Raw genomic sequence first — 22,231 nt, 5'->3', positions numbered from 1 at the left:
TAAAAGAAATGCCACAGTCGGGCGTCTGAGTGACACCACATAAAGGGCTTTAAAAGAAATGCCACAGTCGGGCGTCTCAGCGACACCACATAAAGGGATTGAAAAGAAATGCCACAGCCGGGCGTCTGAGTGACACCACATAAAGGGCTTTAAAAGAAATGCCACAGTCGGGCGTCTGAGCGACACCACATAAAGGGCTTTAAAAGAAATAATCATAGTGAATATCCCGGAGGTAGAACCATCCGAGAGATACTCGATAACAATAATAATACGGGTTAGTCAACAATAATAATAATCATAACTATCACAAGTCACAGGTAGTAATCCCAGTTCTGGTTTAACAGTTTCACCTCCGAAGACCGACACTAAGACCGAGACTTGACCCATCCCAGACTGTAATCCTTAACCATGGACACGGCTATTCGAATAGGTTTAATCTCTGGAGAGGTGTACTCTTTACCCACGAGTAACGGATTCCATTAGTCCATCGGGACTAATTTCGTCTACGGTCTTTTTGTTGGAAACACACCTAACTTGCACACACCAGCTTAACTCGCATGTGTCTTGAATCACCCTCGACACCTGTCAAGCAAAACTCTAAGTGGGGAGGCTACAACCTCGACGTAACATGGGATCACAAAATTTATACCGCGCGCAAGACTGGGGAAGCTACCCCTTCGGCTACAACCGAAACACCCATGCTCCCGGACTAGGTGGCCTGACTACCGGATGCCTCCAGTATCTTCCACCACAGCCTCTCTGTACGGTGTGTGCTAGGAAAGGGGTTGACAACTTACTGAACCGTACCCTACTTATCGTAGAGACGAGTGGTAGTACGAAGCAAGTATGGGGGTTACTGGCACAAGACTCGATCTACGGTCGACTCAGGAGGTTGTATTATGTCCTGCATGATTATTATAACAATGCACATATTCCAAATAACAGATAGAAACATCACGCGACATATCCCTCATGCCATACCGGACACGACCGTCTCGACGGAGGACTAGGGACAAGACCGTGTCTACCCAAGACAGAAGCCCTCCCGGCTTCCCTTCCGGTATGCATAAATGACGTATGACGGTGATTTCCATCACAAATCATGTCAACCTCATTAGAATAAACCCATTAAAATGCACTCATAAGTAGGATCACTTTCTCACATAAAATGACGTATGGACGTGTCGCGGTGGTGCTGTCACCGATTCAAACAACACACACATAAATTACACCAGGGTTCAGTATGCTTGCCTTCAGGTCATGGGAAAGAAGGGTGCATCCAAAACATCTTGAAATCTTCAAAAATCACGTCGAAGGCGTTATCTGGAAATACGCTTCCACTAATCCAGCGTGGCTGCGCCTGAGTCACTGACAGTGGGCCCGCCTGGCCCACTGGTCAGGTTTGACTAGTCTCCCTCCCTCTTCTTCCTCAGGATGGGCAGAGGCGGGGATTCCGGCGTTCGTTGCCGGCGAACGGCGGCTCCTCGTGGGCTCCAAATGACTGGGGTGGATCCGCAAGACCAAGACGGTCCCTTCGGTGGTCACTTTGCTCTCTGGGGTGGTCGGGGCTGCCGGCGGTGAGCTCCGCGGCGGACGGTGGTCGTCGGAGAAAGTGAGTTTGAGGCAGTAGTGGCTTTCGATCAAATTCGAGTAGGGGAACATGCTCACGGGAGGAAGGGAAGGTTCCTGGTTGAGAGAGTGGAGAGGGGGAGGCCTTGGTGGTGCTGGACTGGTCGAGTCAGTGGCGGCGGCTGGAGTTGCCGGAGAGGAAGGAGACGACCCTTTCCCAACGATTGACGGCTAGGGGGGCACGGGTGGGATGGTGTGAGGCTGCCTGTGTGCGTGTTTGAGCTCGGGGTTCTTTATATAGGCGCTGGAGGTCAGTTCCGAGGCGGCCGGCGATAAGGATGACGGCGAACCGCCCTGCTGTAGCTAGGGCGATGTGGCGGTGACGAGCGCTAGTGGACACGATTGCGGATGAGCACGCACTGTTCTAGGAGGCAGGTGGCAAGCGTTGGCGGCTTGGGCGGCGCTGCCACGGCCGGGCCTGCAAGCGGCCATCAGCTAGCAGCCACGGCCGTCCTGACGGCGGCGGTGTGGGGTGCCAGGTTGGTCGGGGTGGTGTGGCGATGCAAGGGGACACGGCGTGCTGGCTGGGGCCGGTCACGGGTCGGATTTGGGTGCGGGGTGCGACACGGCGTCTCGGGCGCACGGGTGCCAAACGCACGCTCTGGGCGCGCCCAGAGCACGCCCGGGACATGTTCGACGAAATGCCAGGGCATCCTAGAGGTTGCGGTTGAGGTTGGCAAATAATAGAACTAGTCTAGGTTTAGCAAGGGGACTGAGGGACATGGTGGACTGGTCAGGGGCTCAAGTTCCCCATGTAAACTTGAATTCATGCCAAAACTGGCTGTGCACTCAGGGTGTTTGACAAAATGCCAAAAGCACCTAGGTAGTTCTTGGAGTGGCCAAATTCTCCAGATTAGTGTCTCTATGGATGTAAGAGAGGGTGGTGAAGTTAGTTTGCAAAAAGGAGAAACTTGCTAGTGCAAGTTTTGCAAAACTACACTTCTGGGCAGGAAGTAAATGGCATTATTACAAGGGCCAAAAGTGTTCCAAAGAGAGCATGCTCATGGACTTAGGGGTTTTGCAGGGTTGACTTCAGGCATGAGAAAGCACAAAGCCACTAGAGCAAGAAATAGTAGGGTTGCAGTAGAAAACACAAGTCTGGTCCAGAATGAAAAAGAGGTTAGTTCACTCAATTTCTCCAAAGAACAACACTAGGTTTTTTGCATAATGTTGGATGGCATGCTACTACTGACATCCCAAAATTTTGGTGGAGGCTCTAGGGAAATATTTAATTGGGTTGTAGTGCAAAACTGTCCACTGGACCAGAGAAGAAAAACAGGCACAAAACTCATAATATGCAATGAAATAGATATATAATTGCACAGAAATGATTTAGAGACGTCACATGATGTCTCTAAATTTTGGTTGAATTTTTAGCTAAGTTTATCAACTGGTTGAAGTAGAAGAAGAGCTCCAAAAACTCAAACAAGTCATTTTAATGATTAAAGCTCAGGGTGAAATAATTTTATATATAAATCTACTGATTTAGAAATTGTTTTAATGAGATGGCCTAGGAGTCCAAAATTTTGGAAAGCTCCACCAGGGAAAGATAAAACTCAATAACATAAAAAAAAGAAAAAGAGTTTTCTTTCTGAAATCCTCGGAAAAGTCCAGAATGCAAAAATTTAAAAACTCCTGGCAAGATTTTAATATCAAAAACTTGGTTAAATTTTTGGGGTGTTACAAAGAGTTTGGCCTGGACAAAGGGGATTAGAAATCATATGTTTGACTTTGTTCGATGTCTACCTATCAATAATATGTATACCTATCAATAATAATATATTATTACTTTGATCAATGTCTTGGTACATTTTTATTGTTCTCCCTTTACCACCTTAGCCACCTTAGCCGATAGAGCGGAACGTAAGGTAGCAAGCACAGGAGCCGGGCAAGCCCAACTATTGACCAAAGACATGATTCGGAGCTGATGCATATAAGGCCAAACTCGTGACGTTGAACACTCCGAAAGGTATTGGGACTTTTCAACATATACCGGGCTGAATACAGCCCCTGGTAATGAACCCTGAATTCAAGGCACGTGCGGCAATCCGGCGTGGGGAAAGAGCGCATGTGATGAGAGCATAGATCTCAAAACACACTGCTGGTTGCTTCTATAACATCCATTTTAGTATGGCGAATTGTAAGTTCGCAAATAATGTCGATATCTTTCCTGGGCGTTTTACGTGCTTGGAAAGTACGAAACAACAAGAGATAATAATAATAAAACGAACAATTGCATTTTTACCCCTAGTTGGTTCCTACCCACGGGTTTTGCCCTTACTTTTCAAGCTTGCTCAGTTTTGCCCTTACTTTTTCCATCAAGGTCCCTCGAATGCCCTTTGACCGTTTGACCAAAACGTTGAAAATTCATAACTAATTCATACAAACTCAGAAAAATGCAAATAAGATATCAAAATGTTCAGATAAACATTACCTTTATGGGCATATCATTTGCATTCAGGACAAAAGCATCGTTTAAACTACCCAAGGTAATTAATGTTATTAACATTATTAAAAATAAATAGGTATAAACAATATTTTTTTCATGAATAAAAATTACATGCAAATGTAGGTGATGTTTTCTGAACATCCTGATAACTGATTTGCATTTTTCTGAGTTTGTATCAACTTGTTATGAATTTTCTGACAACTTTGACCATTATTATGAAACTTCATAACAAGTTGATACGAACTCAGGAAAATGCAAATAAGGTATCAGGATGTTCATAAAACATCACCTACATTTGCATATAATTTTTATTCACAAAAAATATTGTTTATACCTATTTATTTTTAATAATGTTAATAACATTGATTACCTCGAGTATTTTAAACGATGCTTTTGTCCTGACTGCAAATGATATGCCCATAAAGGTAATGTTTATATGAATATTTTGATATCTTATTTGCATTTTTTTGAGTTCATATGAATTAGTTATGAATTTCCAAAGTTTTGGTCAAACGGTCAAAGGGCATTCGAGGAACCTCGATGGAAAAAGTAAGGGCAAAACTGAGCAAGCTCGAAAAGTAAGGGCAAAACCCGTGGGTAAGAACCAACTAGGGGTAAAAATGCAATTGTCCCATAATAAAAAGGTTTACACAGGGTCTTAATCTAAAACGAAACCTTAAAACGGGGCCCTACTGCACGTCTGCGCCTTTGTCTCCGTTGTGCAATGTCCTTGAAGGGTATATCATGATGGCCATCTGTAAAAAAGAAAGGACCAGGTGAAAGATTCTGGTATGGCCATGAGTAAAGTTGGTTTGTTTTAATGAACCATGAAATGTAGCTTCTTGAGTCCAAATAGGGTCAAACCGAACTATGGACTTCTTGCGTGTAGGGTGCCCCCAGCACCACCCAAGGAATTTTGAGTGTATATTTATGTATACAGGAAAACATGTACAACCTTCTTATGGGGAGGTCTATGGGGGCAGGGATGCTAAATGAGCTTAGGTTTATCTGAGCTGCTACAGTTAGGTGTGTGCCGAACATGTTTAGCTGTGTCCGCGGTCTTGAAGACCGATGAGCTGCTCGGCTTGAAAAAGTTGCTTCGTGCTTCAGCTACTAGAGCCGCCGCGTATTCTTCTGTACGAAGAGAATGCTCTGTATTTCCACTGACTGTGATAACGCCACGTGGTCCAGGCATCTTGAGTTTGAGATAAGCATAATGCGGTGCTGCATTGAAACGGGCGAAGGCCATTCTTCCGAGTAGTGCATGATAGCCACTTCAGAATGGAGCAATGTCGAAGATTAGCTCTTCGCTTCGAAAGTTATCGGGAGAACCGAATACAACATCCAATGTTACAGAGCCTGTGCAGTGGGCCTCTATGCCTGATATTAATCCTTTAAAGGTAGTGCTGCTTTGCTTGATTCTTGATGGGTCTATCCCCATCTTACGGACAGTGTCCTGATATATCAGATTGAGACTACTACCGCCCTCCATGAGGACTCGGGTGGGGTGGTATCCATCGATTATTGGGTCGAGTGATACGTCTCCAATGTATCTATAATTTTTTATTGCTCAATGCTACTTTATCTATTGTTTTGGACTATAATGGGCTTTATTTTCCACTTTTATATTATTTTTGGGACTAACCTATTAACCAGAGGCCCAGCCCAGAATTGCTGTTTTTTGCCTATTTCAGTGTTTCGAAGAAATGGAATATCAAACGGAGTCCAAACGGAATGAAACCTTCGGAAACGTGATCTTCTCACTAAACATGATCCAGGAGACTTGGACCCTACTCCAAGGAGTACCATAGGTGGTCACGAGGGTGGGGGCGCTCCCTCCCCCCTGGGCGCGCCCCCCTGCCTCGTGGGCCCCCTGACGCTCCACCGACGTACTCCTTCCTCCTATATATACCTACGTACCCCCAACAGATCGGGGACGGAGCCAAAAACCTAATTCCACCGCCGTAAATTCCTGTATCCACGAGATCCCATCTTGGGGCCTGTTCCGGAGCTCCACCGGAGGGGGCATCTACCACGGAGGGCTTCCACATCATCACCATAGCCCCTCCGATGAAGTGTGAGTAGTTTACTTCAGACCTTCGGGTCCAGAGTTAGTAGCTAGATGGCTTCTTCTCTCTTTTTGGATCTCAATACAATGTTCTCCCCCTCTCTCATGGAGATCTATTCGATGTAATCTTCTTTTTGCGGTGTGTTTGTTGAGACCGATGAATTGTGGGTTTATGAGCCAGTATTATCTATGGAAAATATTTGATTCTTCTCTAAATTCTTTTATGTATGATTGAGTTATTTTGCAAGTCTCTTCGAATTATCTTTTTGGTTTGGCCAACTAGATTGGTAGTTCTTGCAATGGGAGAAGTGCTTAGCTTTGGGTTTAATCTTGTGGTGTCCTTACTCGGTGACAGAAAGAGTTGCAAGGCATGTATTGTATTGTTGCCATCGAGGATAACAAGATGGGGTTTTTAGCATATTGCATGAATTTATCCCTCTACATCATGTCATCTTGCTTACGACGTTACTCTGTTTTTACTTAATACTCTAGATGCATGCTGGATAGCGGTCGATGAGTGGAGTAATAGTAGTAGATGCAGAATCGTTTCGATCTACTTGTTTTGGACGTGATGCCTATATACATGGTCATTGCCTAGATATACTCATAACTATGCTCAATTCTTTCAATTGCTCAACAGTAATTTGTTCACCCACCGTAGAATACTTATGCTCTTGAGAGAAGCCACTAGTGAAACCTATGTCCCCCGGGTCTATTCTCATCATATCAATATCCATCACTTTATTTACTTGATTTTTCTTTCACTTTTTACTTTGCATCTTTATACCAAAAATATTATCTCTACCAGATCTCACACTCGTAAGTGACCGTGAAGGGATTGACAACCCCTAAGCATTGGTTGCGAGTAGCTATCGTTTTGTGCAGGTACAAGGGACTTGCGCGTGGTCTCGTACTGGATTGATACCTTGGTTCTCAAAAACTGAGGAAATACTTACGCTACTGTGCTGCATCATCCTCTCCTCTTCGGGGAAATCCAACGCAAGCTCGAGACGTGGCAAGAAGAATTTCTGGTGCCGTTGCCGGGGAGGCTTATGCAAAAGTCAACATACCAAGTACCCATCACAATCCCTATCTTTCGCATTACATTATTTGACATTTGCCTCTCGTTTTCCTCTCCCCCACTTCACCTTTGACATTTTATTTGCCCTCTCTTTCCCAATCTCCTCCTCTTTTTCCCTTTGCCTTTTGTTTGCTCGTGTGTTAGTTTGCTTGTTCGTCGCGATGGCTCAAGATACCACCAAATTGTGTGACTTCACCAATACCAATAATAATGATTTCCTTAGCACTCCGATTGCTCCTCTTGCCAATACCAGATCTTGTGAAATCAATACTGCTTTGTTGAATGTTGTTATGAAAGATCAATTCGCCGGCCTTCCTAGAGAAGATGCCGCTACTCATCTGAAATGGCTTCGTTGATTTATGTGATATGCAAAAGAAAAAGGATGTCGATAATGAAGTCGTTAAATTGAAGATATTTCCTTTTTCGCTTAGAGATCGTGCTAAAGCGTGGTTTTCATCTTTGCCTAAAAATAGTATTGATTCTTGGAACAAGTGCAAAGATGCTTTTATCTCTAAGTATTTTCCTCCCGCTAAGATTATCTCTCTTAGGAACGATATTATGAATTTTAAGCAACTTGATCATGAACATGTTGCACAAGCTTGGGAGGGAATGAAATTAATGCTATGTAATTGTCCTACTCATGGTTTGAACTTATGGATGATTATTCAAAAAAATTATGCTGGATTGAATTTTGCTTCTAGAAATCTTTTAGATTCGGCCGCGGGAGGCACTTTTATGGAAATCACTTTAGGAGATGCTACTAAACTCCTAGATAATATTATGGTTAATTATTCTCAATGGCATACTGAAAGATCTACTAATAAAAAAGTGCATGCTATAGAAGAAATCAATGTTTTGAGTGGAAAGATGGATGAACTTATGAATTCATTTGCTAAGAGTGTTTCTTCTGATCCCAATAATATGCCTTTATCTACCTTGATTGACAATAATAATGAATCTATGGATGTGAATTTTGTTGGTAGGAATAGTTTTGGAAACAACGTGTATAGAGGGAATTTTAATCCTAGGCCTTATCCTAGTAATCCTTCTAATAATTATGGAAATTCCTACAACAACTCTTATGGAAATTTTAATAAGATGCCCTCTGAATTTGAGAGTAGTGTTAGAGAGTTTATGAATTCACAAAAGAATTTTAATGCTTTGCTTGAAGAGAAATTACTTAAAGTTGATGATTTGGCTAGGAACGTTGATAGAATTTCTCTTGCTGTTGATTCTTTAAAGCTGAGATCTATTCCTCCTAAGCATGATATCAATGAGTCTCTCAAAGCTATGAGAATTTCCATTGATGAGTGCAAAGAAAGAACCGCTAGCATGCGTGCTTCCAAAGATGCCTTTATTAAAGTGTGTTCTTCTAATTCCTATGAAAATCAAGATGAAGATCTAAAAGTTATTGATGTGTCCCCTATTAAATCTTTGTTTTGCAATATGAATCTTCATGAAACTGAATATGATCTTCCTTTACCTAGAAGGCATTCTAAGAATTCGGAGTTTTTAGATTTTAATGGTGAAATTGATAAAAGTGGGATTGAAAGAAATAGAAATCTAGATGTTGCTAAACCCACTATATTGGATATCAAGGAATTTAATTATGAAAATTGCTCTTTAATTGATTGTATTTCCTTGTTGCAATCCGTGCTAAATTCTCCTCATGCTTATAGTCAAAATAAGGCTTTTACCGAACACATTGTTGATGCCTTGATGCAATCTTATGAAGAAAAGCTTGAGTTGAAAATTTCTATCCCTAGGAAGCTCCATGATGAGTGGGAACCTACTATTAAAATTAAAATTAAAAATTATGAGTTTCATGCTTTGTGTGATTTGGGTGCTAGTGTCTCTACTACTCCCAAAACTTTGTGTGATTTGCTAGATTTCCGTGATTTTGATGATTGCTCTCTAAACTTGCATCTTGCGGATTCCACTATTAAAAAGCCTATGGGAAGAATTAATGATGTTCTTATTGTTGCAAATACGAATTATGTGCCTGTAGATTTTATCGTTCTTGATATAGATTGCAATCCTTCATGTCCTATTATTCTTGGTAGACCTTTCCTTAGAACGATTGGTGCAATTATTGATATGAAGGAAGGAAATATTAGATTCCAATTCCCTTTAAAGAAAGGCATGGAACACTTTCCTAGAAATAAAATAAAATTACCATATGAATCTATCATGAGAGCCACTTATGGATTGCCTACCGAAGATGGCAATACCTAGATCTATCCTTGCTTTTATGCCTAGCTAGGGGCGTTAAACGATAGCGCTTGTTGGGAGGCAACCCAATTTTATTTTGTGTTTTTTGTTTTTGGTTCTGTTTAGGAATAAATAATCCATCTAGCCTCTGTTTATATGTGGTTTTATCTTAGTGTTTGTGCCAAGTTGAACCTATTGGATCTTCTTGGATGATAGTTATTTGATTCTGCTGAAAAACAAAAAATTTGTGCGCACAAATTTATTTATGATAAATCACAGGAACGTGATTTTGCGTTGATTCTTCTTGATGATGATCAATAAACAAATTTTCCAGGTCTTCTAATTTTGGTAGAATTTTTTGGGTTCCAAAAGTTTGCATTTGTTACAGATTACTACAGACTGTTCTGTTTTTGACAGATTCCGTTTTGCGTGTGTTGTTTGCTTATTTTGATGAATCTATGGTTAGTAAAATAGTTTACAACCCATAGAAAAGTTGGAATACAGTAGTTTTAACACCAATATAAATAAAGAATGAGTTCATTACAGTACTTTAAAGTAGTCTTTTGTTTTCTTTCTCTCACGGAGCTCACGAGATTTCTATTGAGTTTTGTGTTGTGAAGTTTTCAAGTTTTGGGTGAATTCTTTTGATGGATGATGGAAGAAGGAGTGGCAAGATCCTAAGCTTAGGGATTCCCATGGAACCCCCAAGATAATCCAAGGATACCAAAAAGTCAAAGCTTGGGGATGCCCCGGAAGGCATCCCCTCTTTCGTCCACTTCCATCGGTAATTTACTTGGAGCTATATTTTTATTCAGCAACATGATATGTGTTTTGCTTGGAGCGTCTTGTATTATTTGAGTCTTTGCTTGTTAGTTTACCACAATCATCCTTGCTGTACACACCTTTTGAGAGAGCCATTCATGAATTGGAATTTGATAGAATACTCTATGTGCTTCACTTATATCTTTTGAGCTTGATAGTTGCTCATAGTGCTTCACTTATATCTTTTTGAGCGTGATAATTTTTTGCTCTAGTGCTTCACTTAGATATTTTAGAGCACGGTGGTGGATTTGTTTTAAAGAAACTTGATCTCTCATGCTTCACTTAGATTATTTTGAGAGTCGTCAATAGCATGGTAATTTGCTTAATGTTAATATACTTGGTGTTCAAGATATGTGAAACTTTATTTTGAATGCATTGAATACTAAGATAAGTTTGATGCTTGATAATTGTTTTGAGATATGGAGGTAATAATATCAAAGTCATGCTAGTTGAGTTGTTGTGAATTTGAGAAATACTTGTGTTGAAGTTTGTAAGTCCCGTAGCATGCACGTATGGTTAAAGTTGTGTAACAAATTTGAAACATGAAGTGTACCTGGCTTGTGCGTCCTTATGAGTGGCGGTCAGGGATGAGCGATGGTCTTTTCCTACCAATCTATCCCCCTAGGAGCATGCGTGTAGTACTTGATTTTTGATGACTTCTGAATTTTTGCAATATGTATATGAGTTCTTTTGACTAATGTTGAGTCCATGGATTATACGCACTTTTACCTTTCCGCCGTTGCTAGCCTCTTCGGTATCGTGCATTGCCCTTTCTCACATTGAGGGTTGACGCAAACTTCGCTGGTGCATCCAAATTCCGTGATACGATACGCTCTATCACACATAAACCTCCCTATATCTTCCTAAAAACAGCCACCATACCTACCTATTATGGCATTTCCATAGCCATTCCGAGATATATTGCCATGCAACTTTCCACCGTTCCGTTCATCATTATTATGACATACATTACTTTTGTCATATTGCCATTGCATGATCATGTAGTTGACATCGTATTTGTGGCAAAGCCACCATGCATTATTTTTCATACATGTCACTCTTGATTCATTGCACCATCCCGGTACACCGCCGGAGGCATTCACATAGAGTCATACCTTGTTCTAGTTTTGAGTTGTAATCCTCATGTTGTAATGAATAGAAGTGTGATGATCATCATTATTAGAGCATTGCCCAAAAAAATGCCAAACTAAAAAAAAGGAAGGCCCAAAAAAAAGAATAGAAAAGGTCAATGCTACTATCTCTTTTTCCACACTTGTGCTTCAAAGTAGCACCATGTTCTTCATGTAGTGAGTCTCATATTTTGTGCTTCAAAGTAGCACCTCGTTCTTCATGTAGTGAGTCTCGTATATTGTGCTTCAAAGTAGCACCATGTTTTTCATATAGTGAGTCTCATAAGTTGTCTTTTTCATACTAGTGGGAATTTTTCATTATAGAACTTGGCTTGTATATTCCTACGATGGGCTTCCTCAAATGCCCTAGGTCTTCATGAGCAAGCAAGTTGGATGCACACCCACTAGTTTTCTTTTGTTGAGCATTCATAGCTCTAGTGCATCCGTTGCATGGCAATCCCTACTCCTCATGTTGACATCAATTGATGGGCATCTCCATAGCCCGTTGATTATCCTCGTCAATGTGAGATTTTCTCCTTTTTTGTCTTCTCCACACAATCCCCATCATCATATTCTATTCCACCCATAGTGATATATCCATGGCTCATGCTCATGTATTGCGTGAAGGTTGAAAAAGTTTGAGATTATTTAAGTATGAAACAATTGCTTGGCTTGTCATGGGGGTATAGAAGTTGGGAACATCTTTGTGTGACGAAAATGAAGCATAGCCTAACTATATGATTTTGTAGGGATGAACTTTCTTTGGCCATGTTATTTTGAGATGACATAATTATTTTGATTAGTGTGCTTGAAGTATTATTATTTTTATGTCAATATGAACTTTTGTCTTGAATCTTTTGGATCTGAATATTCACATCACAATTAAGAAGATTTACATTGAAATTATGCCAAAGTATCGCTCCGCATCAAAAATTCTCTTTTTATCATTTACCTACTCGACGACGAGCACGAATTAAGCTTGGGGATGCCTGATACGTCTCCAACGTATCTATAATTTTTGATTGCTCCATGCTACTTTATCTATTGTTTTAGACTATAATGGGCTTTATTTTCCACTTTTATATTATTTTTGGGACTAACCTATTAAACGGAGGCCCAGCCCAGAATTGCTATTTTTTGCCTATTTCAGTGTTTCGAAGAAACAGAATATCAAACAGAGTCCAAACGGAATGAAACCTTCGGTAACATGATCTTCTCACTGAACATGATCCAGGAGACTTGGACCCTACTCCAAGGAGTACCAGAGGCGGTCATGAGGGTGGGGGCGCGCCCTCCCCCCCTGGGCGCGGCCCCCTGCCTCGTGGGCCCCCTGACGCTCCACCAACGTACTCCTTCCTCCTATATATACCTACGTACCCCCAACAGATCGGGGACGGAGCCAAAAACCTAATTCCACCGCCGTAACTTCCTGTATCCACGAGATCCCATCTTGGGGCCTGTTCCGGAGCTCCGCTGGAGGGGGCATCTACCACGGAGGGCTTCTATATCATCACCATAGACCCTCTGATGAAGTGTGAGTAGTTTACTTCAGACCTTTGGGTCCATAGTTAGTAGCTAGATGGCTTCTTCTCTCTTTTTGGATCTCAATACAATGTTCTTCCCCTCTCTCGTGGAGATCTATTCGATGTAATCTTCTTTTTGCGGTGTGTTTGTTGAGACCGATGAATTATGGGTTTATGATCCAGTATTATCTATGGAAAATATTTGATTCTTCTCTGAATTCTTTTATGTATGATTGAGTTATATTTGCAAGTCTCTTCGAATTATCTTTTTGGTTTGGCCAACTAGATTGGTAGTTCTTGCAATGGGAGAAGTGCTTAGCTTTGGGTTCAATCTTGCGGTGTCCTTACTCAGTGACAGAAAGAGTTGCAAGGCACGTATTGTATTGTTGCCATTGAGGATAACAAGATGGGGTTTTTATCATATTGCATGAATTTATCCCTCTACATCATGTCATCTTGCTTACGACGTTACTCTGTTTTTACTTAATACTCTAGATGCATGCTTGATAGCGGTCGATGAGTGGAGTAATAGTAGTAGATGCAGAATCGTTTCGATCTACTTGTTTTGGATGTGATGCCTATATACATGATCATTGCCTAGATATACTCATAGCTATGCTCAATTCTGTTAATTGCTCAACAGTAATTTGTTCACCCACCGTAGAATACTTATGCTCTTGAGAGAAGCCACTAGTGAAACCTATGGCCCCCGGGTCTATTCTCATCGTATCAATCTCCATCACTTTATTTACTTGCTTTTGCTTTTACTTTTTACTTTGCATCTTTATACCAAAAATACCAAAAATATTATCTCTATCAGATCTCACCCTCGTAAGTGACCGTGAAGGGATTGACAACCCCTAAGCGTTGGTTGCGAGTAGCTATCGTTTTGTGCAGGTACGAGGGACTTGCGCGTGGTCTCCTACTGGATTGATACCTTGGTTCTCAAAAACTGAGGAAAATACTTACGCTACTATGCTGCATCATCCTCTCCTCTTCGGGGAAATCCAACGCAAGCTCGAGACGTAGCATCGAGCACTAAGGCAGTCGAACCCCCGTGACAGATACTAGTCGGATGATCCCTGCAATCGAAGGTGATCAGATAGGCCGACCATGGGTTAAATTTGGGGCGACTGGCTCTACAGCATATACGTCTCAAGTGGGTGTTTGCGGTCCCTCTTTGGGATATGAGCGACATAAATTATGTTCACTATTTTGACCTCCGGTGGAAATTTCTTCTGTCCCCCCGTATTTGGCTGGCGAGATTCGTCCTCGTCTTCGCTTTGTGGTCCCTTCCCTTTGTATTCGGTGTTGAGCTTGCCGGCCTGCTTGAAGACCCAACATTCTCTGTTGGTATGATTAGCTGGTTTATCGGGGGTGCCATGAATCTGGTAGTACCTGTCTAGAATTTTATCTAGGCTGGATGGACCATCTCTGCTTCCTTTAAATGACTTCTTCCGTTGACCGGGTCTAGAGCCCCTGAATCCGGTGTTTACCGCTGTATTGTCTGGGCCTTCTTCAGTGTTTTGACGTTTGTTTTTATCGCGTCGTGGTTTTCCATTGCTATCCTTGACATCGGATGTGCGAGGATCACTGGTGCCGCTACGGGCTAACCACCTGTCCTCTCCCGTGCAAAAGCGGGTCATGAGTGTAGTTAGGGATGCCATCATCCTTGGCTTTTCCTGGCCGAGGTGTCTGGCTATCCATTCATCCCGGACACTGTGTTTGAAAGCTAGTAAGGCTTCGGCGTCCGGACAGTCGAGAATTTGATTCTTCTAAGTGAGAAATCGGTTCCAAAGCTTACGGGCTGACTCTCCGGGTTTTTGTGTTATGTGACTTAGATAGTCTGCATCCGGAGGTCGGACATAGGTCCCTTGAAAATTGGCCTGGAAAGCGTCCTCAAGTTCTTCCCAGCTTCCAATGGAATTTTCAGGGAGGCTTTTCAGCCAGTGTCGAGCTGGTCCTTTTAGTTTGAGGGGTAGGTATTTGATGGCGTGGAGATCATCTTCGCGAGCCATGTGGATGTGAAGAATAACTTCTTCTATCCAGACCGCAGGGTCTGTCGTTCCGTTGTATGCCTCGATATTTACGGGTTTAAACCCTTCTAGAAATTCATGATCCAGCACCTCATCGGTGAAGCACAGGGGGTGTGCAGCACCCCTATACTTGGTTGTGTCGTGGCGTGGGTCCGACGGTTGTAGTGTTCGGTGTTGGTTCCGAACTGGTAAGTGACCTGAATATTTGGTTTGATAGCCATGATCTTGTGCAGGAACACATTCCCTGGATCCATGGATGGACCTGGTTATGCCAGCCCTTTTGTCCAGGTCCTCATGTAAATCGTGTTTCTGGTCCTAGGTTGTGACCTCCCTACCTTTATGGGGAGGGGGTGCGGGTTTGTGTGCGGCATCATTAGTCGCTCTGTCTCGACCATGAGGTGGTCGGTCTAATTGGTCGGTCGTATTGTTATTCGGCAGTATGGGCACGATAGCCTCGTCGTCAAATTCGGGTAGCAGTTTACGTTTGGGATAGCTCTTTGTTTGGCGATTATCGCCGTATATTTCCTGAGTGTCGAGCACTTCATTCCATCTATCATTGAGTGTATCATGTGCGGCTTTAAGTCGTTGCCTCTACTTCTTCAAGCTCCTCATGGTGGCGATAAGTCTCTCGTGGAGGCGCTCTTGTTCCAAATGTTTTTCCGGGACGATGAATGCATCGTCATCTAGACTGATTTCCTCTTCGGAGACCGGTTGATAATTGGTATCTTCGGCATCGCTGTGATCGGACAGCGGCCCCGGACTGTGTTCGTTGTCTCCTTGCTCGTCCTGCTCCATTGCTGGGTCTGCGGGGTCTTCATTGTCTTCAGCGTCGTCTGGAGTGCTATTTTCTCTTATGCCGGTATCGCTATTTTTACCGTGGCATGGTTTAGAGCGGCACCGCTGACGTCGGTGCTTCGGCTGCTTCTCAGGAGGCTTATCCTCAACTGGATCCTTTTTATCATCGCCATTGTCTTCTTTGGGTGTATCCACCATGTATATGTCATATGATGAGGTGGTTGTCCAGCGCCCTGTGGGTGGTGGTTCCTGTTCTTCTCCCGCATCGTCGTCCATACTGTCAATGTCTTCAGAGTCAAAATCAAGCATGTCAGTGAAGTCGTCAACAATGGCTATCAAGTGGGTGGTGGGTGGGTAACGAAGTTCTTCGTTGTCCGCTTCCCACTCAGCCGGACATAGTTCGGCCAGGAATCTCCTGACAAGGAGAGGGATTTCAACGAGTTTAACACATCACCAAGGGGTGAGTGTTGGAAGATGTCTGCGGAGCTAAACTCCAAGATAGGCGCCTAGTTAGGTTCAATGGGCGCGGATACACGCGGTTCGGAGCCTATGGCCGGAGACGAGTCTGAGGTTCCAATGACACAGGCCTTGTTGGAGGTCAGATCTATCCTCGGATGGAGCAATCTACTCTAGATCTAGGGCCAGGACAGTTACACGCGCTATTGAAGGAAATATGCCCTACAGGCAATAATAAAGTTATTATGTATTTCCTCATATCATGATGAATGTTTATTATTCATGCTAGAATTGTATTACCCGGAAACATAATACATGTGTGAATACATAGACAAACATAGTGTCACTAGTATGCCTCTACTTGACTAGCTCGTGAATCAAAGATGGTTAAGTTTCCTAACCATAGACATGAGTTGTCATTTGATTAACGGGATCACATCATTAGGAGAATGATGTGGTTGACTTGACCCATTTCGTTAGCTTAGCACTTGATCGTTTAGTATATTGTTATTGCTTTCTTCATGACTTATACATGTTCCTATGACTATGAGATTATGCAACTCCTGTTTACCGGAGGAACACTTTATGTGCTACCAAACATCACAATGTAATTGGGTGATTATAAAGGTGCTCTATAGGTGTCTCCGAAGGTACTTGTTGGGTTGGCGTATTTTGAGATTAGGATTTGTCACTCCGATTGTCGGAGAGCTATCTCTGGGCCCTCTTGGTAATGCACATCATTATAAGCCTTGCAAGCAATGTAGCTAATGAGTTAGTTATGGAATGATGCATTACGTAACGAGTAAAGAGACTTGCCGGTTACGAGATTGAACTAGGTATTGAGATACCAATGATCGAATCTCGGGCAAGTAACATACTGATGACAAAGGGAACAACGTATGTTGTTATGCGGTTTGACCAATAAGGATCTTAGTAGAATATGTAGGAGCCAATATGGGCATCTAGGTTCCTCTATTGGTTATTGACCAGAGAGATGTCTCGGTCATGTCTACATAGTTCTCGAACCCATAGGGTCCGCACGCTTAACGTTCATTGACGATATAGTATTATATGAGTTATGTATGTTGGTAACCGAATGTTGTTCGGAGTCCCGAATGAGATCACAAACATGACGAGGAACTCCGGAATGGTCCGAAGATGAAGTTTAATATATGGGATAATGTTGTTTGGTCTCCGGAAGGGTTCCGGAATTCACCGGAAGGGGTTCCAGATGTTTCTCAAAATGTTTGGGTATGAGAACATGTTATTTGGGCCAAAGGGGAAAGCCCACAAGGTTTTTGGAAAGCGCAAAAGGAAGTCTTGCGGAGTCCAGGGGCTAGACGCCAGGGTCCCTGGCATCTGGGTCCAAACGCCGGAAACCCTGGCGTCTGGCCCTGGAGTCCGAGAAGGACTCTTGCCTTTCGGGTGAAACCTACTTTGTGGAGGCTTTTACTCCAAGTTTTGACCCCAAGGCTCAACATATAAATAGAGAGGCAGGGCTAGCACCAAAGACACATCAAGAAACACCATGTCGTGTGCCGGAAACCCTGTCCCCTCTAGTTTATCCTCCATCATAGTTTCCGTAGTGCTTAGGTGAAGCCCTGCGGAGATTGTTCTTCACCAACACCGTCACCACGACGTCGTGCTGCCGGAACTCATCTACTACTTCGCCCGTCTTGCTGGATCGAGAAGGCGAGGACGTCATCGAGTTGAATGTGTGCAGAACTCGGAGGTGCCATGCGTTCGGTACTTGGATCGATCGGATCGTGAAGACGTACGACTACATCAACCGCGTTGATAAACGCTTCCGCTTAGCGATCTTCAAGGGTATGAAGATACACTCCCCCTCTCGTTGCTATGCATCACCATGATCTTCCGTGTGCGTAGGATTTTTTTTTTGAAATTACTACGTTCCCCAACAGTGGCATCGGAGCCTAGGTTTTATGCATAGATGTTATATGCACGAGTAGAACACAAGTGAGTTGTGGGCGCTACAAGTCATACTGCTTACCAGCATGTCATACTTTGGTTCGGCGGTATTGTTGGATGAAGCGGCCTAGACCGACATTACGCGTATGCTTATGCGAGACTGGTTTTACCGTCATGCTTTCCACACAGGTGACTAGCGGGTGTCAGTTTCTCCAACTTTAGTTGAACCGGGTGTGGCTACACCCGGTCCTTGAGAAGGTTAAAACAACACTAACTTGACAAACTATCGTTGTGGTTTTGATGCGTAGGTAAGAACGGTTCTTGCTCAGCCCATAGCAGCCACGTAAAACTTGCAACAACAAAGTAGAGGACATCTAACTTGTTTTTGCAGGGCATGTTGTGATGTGATATGGTCAAGACGTGATGCGATATAACTTGTTGTATGAGATGATCATGTTTTGTTAAAGTTATCGGCAACTGGCATAAACCTTATGGTTGTCTCTTTATTGCATAAGATGCAAGCGCCAAATAATTGCTTTACATTATTGCTATGCGATAGCAATAGTTGCAAGAGCAATAGTTGGCGAGACGACCATGTGACGACACATTGATATAGATCAAGATGATGGAGATCATGGTGTTGTGTCGACGACGATAGAGATCATGACAGTACTTTGGAGATGGAGATCAAAGGCGCAAGATGATCATGGCCATATCATGTCACATATTTTGATTGCATATGATGTTTATCTTTTATACATCTTATTTTGCTTAGTTCGACGGTAGCTTTATAAGATGATGTATCACTAAATTTCAAGGTATAAGTGTTCTCCCTGAGTATGCACCATTGTGAAAGTTCTTCGTGCTGAGACACCACGTGTTGATCGGGTGTGATAGGCTCTACGTTCAAATACAATGGGTGCAAAATAGTTGCACACGCGGAATACTCAGGTTAAACTTGACGAGCCTGGCATATATAGATATGGCCTCGGAACACTGAGACCGAAAGGTCAAGCGTGAATCATATAGTAGATATGATCAACATAGTGATGTTCACCATTGAAAACTACTCCACTCACGTGATGATCGGACATGGTTTAGTTGATTTGGATCACGTGATCATTTAGATGATTAGAGGGATGTCTATCTAAGTGGGAGTTCTTAAGTAATATGATTAATTGAACTTTAATTTATCATGAACTTAGTCCTGATAGTATTTTGCAAATAATATTATAGATCAATAGCTCGCATTGTTGCTTCCCTATGTTTCATATGTGTTCCTAGAGAAAACTAGGTTGAAAATGATAGTAGTAATGATGCGGACTGGGTCCGTGATCTGAGGTTTATCCTCATTGTTGCACAGAAGAATTATGTCCTTGATGCACCGCTAGGTGACAAACCAATTGCAGGATCAGATGCAGACGTTATGAACGTTTGGCTACCTCAATATGATGACTACTTGATGGTTTAGTGCACCATGCTTAATGGCTTAGAATCAGGACTTCAAAGACATTTTGACGTCATGGACCATATGAGATGTTCCAGGAGTTGAAGTTAATATTTCAAGCAAATACCCGAGTTGAGAGATATGAAGTCTCCAACAAGTTCTATAGCTAAAACATGGAGGAGAATCACTCAACTAGTGAGCATGTGCTCAGATTATCTGGGTACTACAATCACTTGAATCAAGTTGGAGTTAATCTTCCAGATAAGATAGTGATTGACAGAGTTCTCTAGTCACCATCACCAAGTTACTAGAACTTCGTGATGAACTATAGTATGCAAGGGATGACAAAAACGATTCCCGAGCTCTTCATGATGTTGAAATCGATGAAGGTAGAAATCAAGAAAGAGCATCAAGTGTTGATGGTTGACAAGATCACTAGTTTCAAGAAAAGGGCAAAGGGAAGAAGGGGAACTTCAAGAAGAATAGCAAGCAAGTTGCTGCTCCAATGAAGAAGCCCAAAGCTAGACCCAAGTCTGGAACTGAGTGCTTCTACTGCAAAGGGAATGGTCACTGGAAGCAGAAATACCCCAAACATTTGGCGGGTAAGAAGGATGGCAAAGTAAACAAAGGTATATTTGATATACAGATTATTAATGTGTACTTTACTAGTGTTCATAGTAATCCCTCGGTATTTGATACTAGTTCAGTTGCTAAGAGTAGTAACTCAAAACGGGAGTTGCAGAATGAACATAAACTAATTAAGGGTGAAGTGACGATGTGTGTTGGAAGTAGTTCCAAGATTGATATGATCATCATCGCACACTCCCTATACTTTCGGGATTAGTGTTGAACCTAAATAAGTGTTATTTGGTGTTTGCGTTGAGCATGAATATGATTTCATCATGTTTATTGCAATACAGTTATTCATTTAAAGTCAGAGAATAATTGTTGTTCTGTTTACATGAATAAAAACCTTCGATGGTCATACACCCAATGAAAATAGTTTGTTGGATCTCGATCATAGTGATACACATATACATAATATTATGCCAAACGATGCAAAGTTGATAATGATAGTGCAACTTATTTGTGGCACTGCCATTTGGGTCATATCGGTGTAAAGCGCATGAAGAAACTCCATAAAGATGGACTTTTGGAATCACTTGGTTGTGAATCATTTGATACTTGTGAATCATGCCTTTTGGGCAAGATGACTAAAACTCCGTTCTTCGGAACAATGGAACGAGCAATAAACTTGTTGGAAATAATACATACTGATGTATGCAGACCAATGAGTATTAAGATTCGTGGCGGGTATCGTTATTTTCTGACCTTCACAGATGATTTGAGCAGATATGGGTATATCTACTTGATGAAACATAAGTCTGAAATAGTTGAAAGGTTCAAAGAATTTCTAAGTGAAGTGTAAAATCATCGTAACAAGAAAATAAAGTTTCTGTGATCTGATCGTGGAGATGGATATTTGAGTTTCGAGTTTGGTCTTCAGTTAAAAGAATGTGGAATAGTTTCACAAACTCATGCCACCTCGAACACCACAGCGTAACGGTGTGTCCGAATGTCATAACCGCACTTTATTTGATATGGTGCTATCAATGATGTCTCTTACCAATTTACCAATATCGTTTTGGGGTTATGCATTAGAGACAGCTGCATTCACGTTAAATAGGGCACAATCTAAATCCGTTGAGATGACACTTTATGAACTGTGGTTTGGCAAGAAACCCAAGTTGTCATTTCTTAAAGTTTTGGGTTGCGATGCTTATGTGAAAAAGTTTCATCCTGATAAGCTCAAACCCAAATCGGAGAAGTGCGTCTTCATAGAATACCCAAAGGAAACTGTTGGGTACACCTTCTATCACAGATCCGAAGGCAAGATATTCGTTGCTAAGAATGGATCCTTTCTAGAGAAGGAGTTTCTCTCGAAAGAAGTGAGTGGGAGGAAAGTAGAGCTTTATAAGGTAATTTGTACCTTCTCCCGAATTGGAAAGTAGTTCATCACAGAAATCAGTTCCAGTGATTCCTACACCAATTAGTGAGGAAGCTAATGATGATGATCATGAAACTTCAGATTAAGTTACTACAAAACCTCGTAGGTCTTCCAAAGTACAGTCTGCACCAGAGTGGTACGGTAATCCTGTTCTGGAAGTCATGTTACTAGACCATGATGAACCTACGAACTATGAGGAAGCGATGATGAGCCCAGATTCCGCAAAAGGGCTTGAGGCCATGAAATCTGAGATGGGATCCATGTATGAGAACAAAGTGTGGACTTTGGTGGAGTTGTCCGATGATCGGCAAGCCATATTGTATAAATGGATCTTCAAGAGGAAGACAGACACTGATAGTAGTGTGTTACTATCTACAAAGCTCGACTTTTCACACAAATTTTTTCGACAAGTTCAAGGTGTTGAATACGATGAGATTTTATCACCCGTATCGATGCTTATGTCTGTCCGAATCAAGTTAGCAATTGCCACATTTTATGAAATCTAGCAAATGGATGACAAAACTGGATTCCTTAATGGATTTATTAAAGAAGAGTTGTATATGATGCAACCAGAAGGTTTTGTAAATCCTAAAGGTGCTAACAAAGTGTGCAAGCTCCAGTGATCCATCTATGGACTAGTGCAAGCC

Source organism: Triticum dicoccoides, chromosome 1B (assembly GCF_002162155.2).
Source record: "Triticum dicoccoides isolate Atlit2015 ecotype Zavitan chromosome 1B, WEW_v2.0, whole genome shotgun sequence".
NCBI classification, from domain to species: domain Eukaryota; kingdom Viridiplantae; phylum Streptophyta; class Magnoliopsida; order Poales; family Poaceae; genus Triticum; species Triticum dicoccoides.
This window is presented reverse-complemented; position numbering follows the sequence as displayed.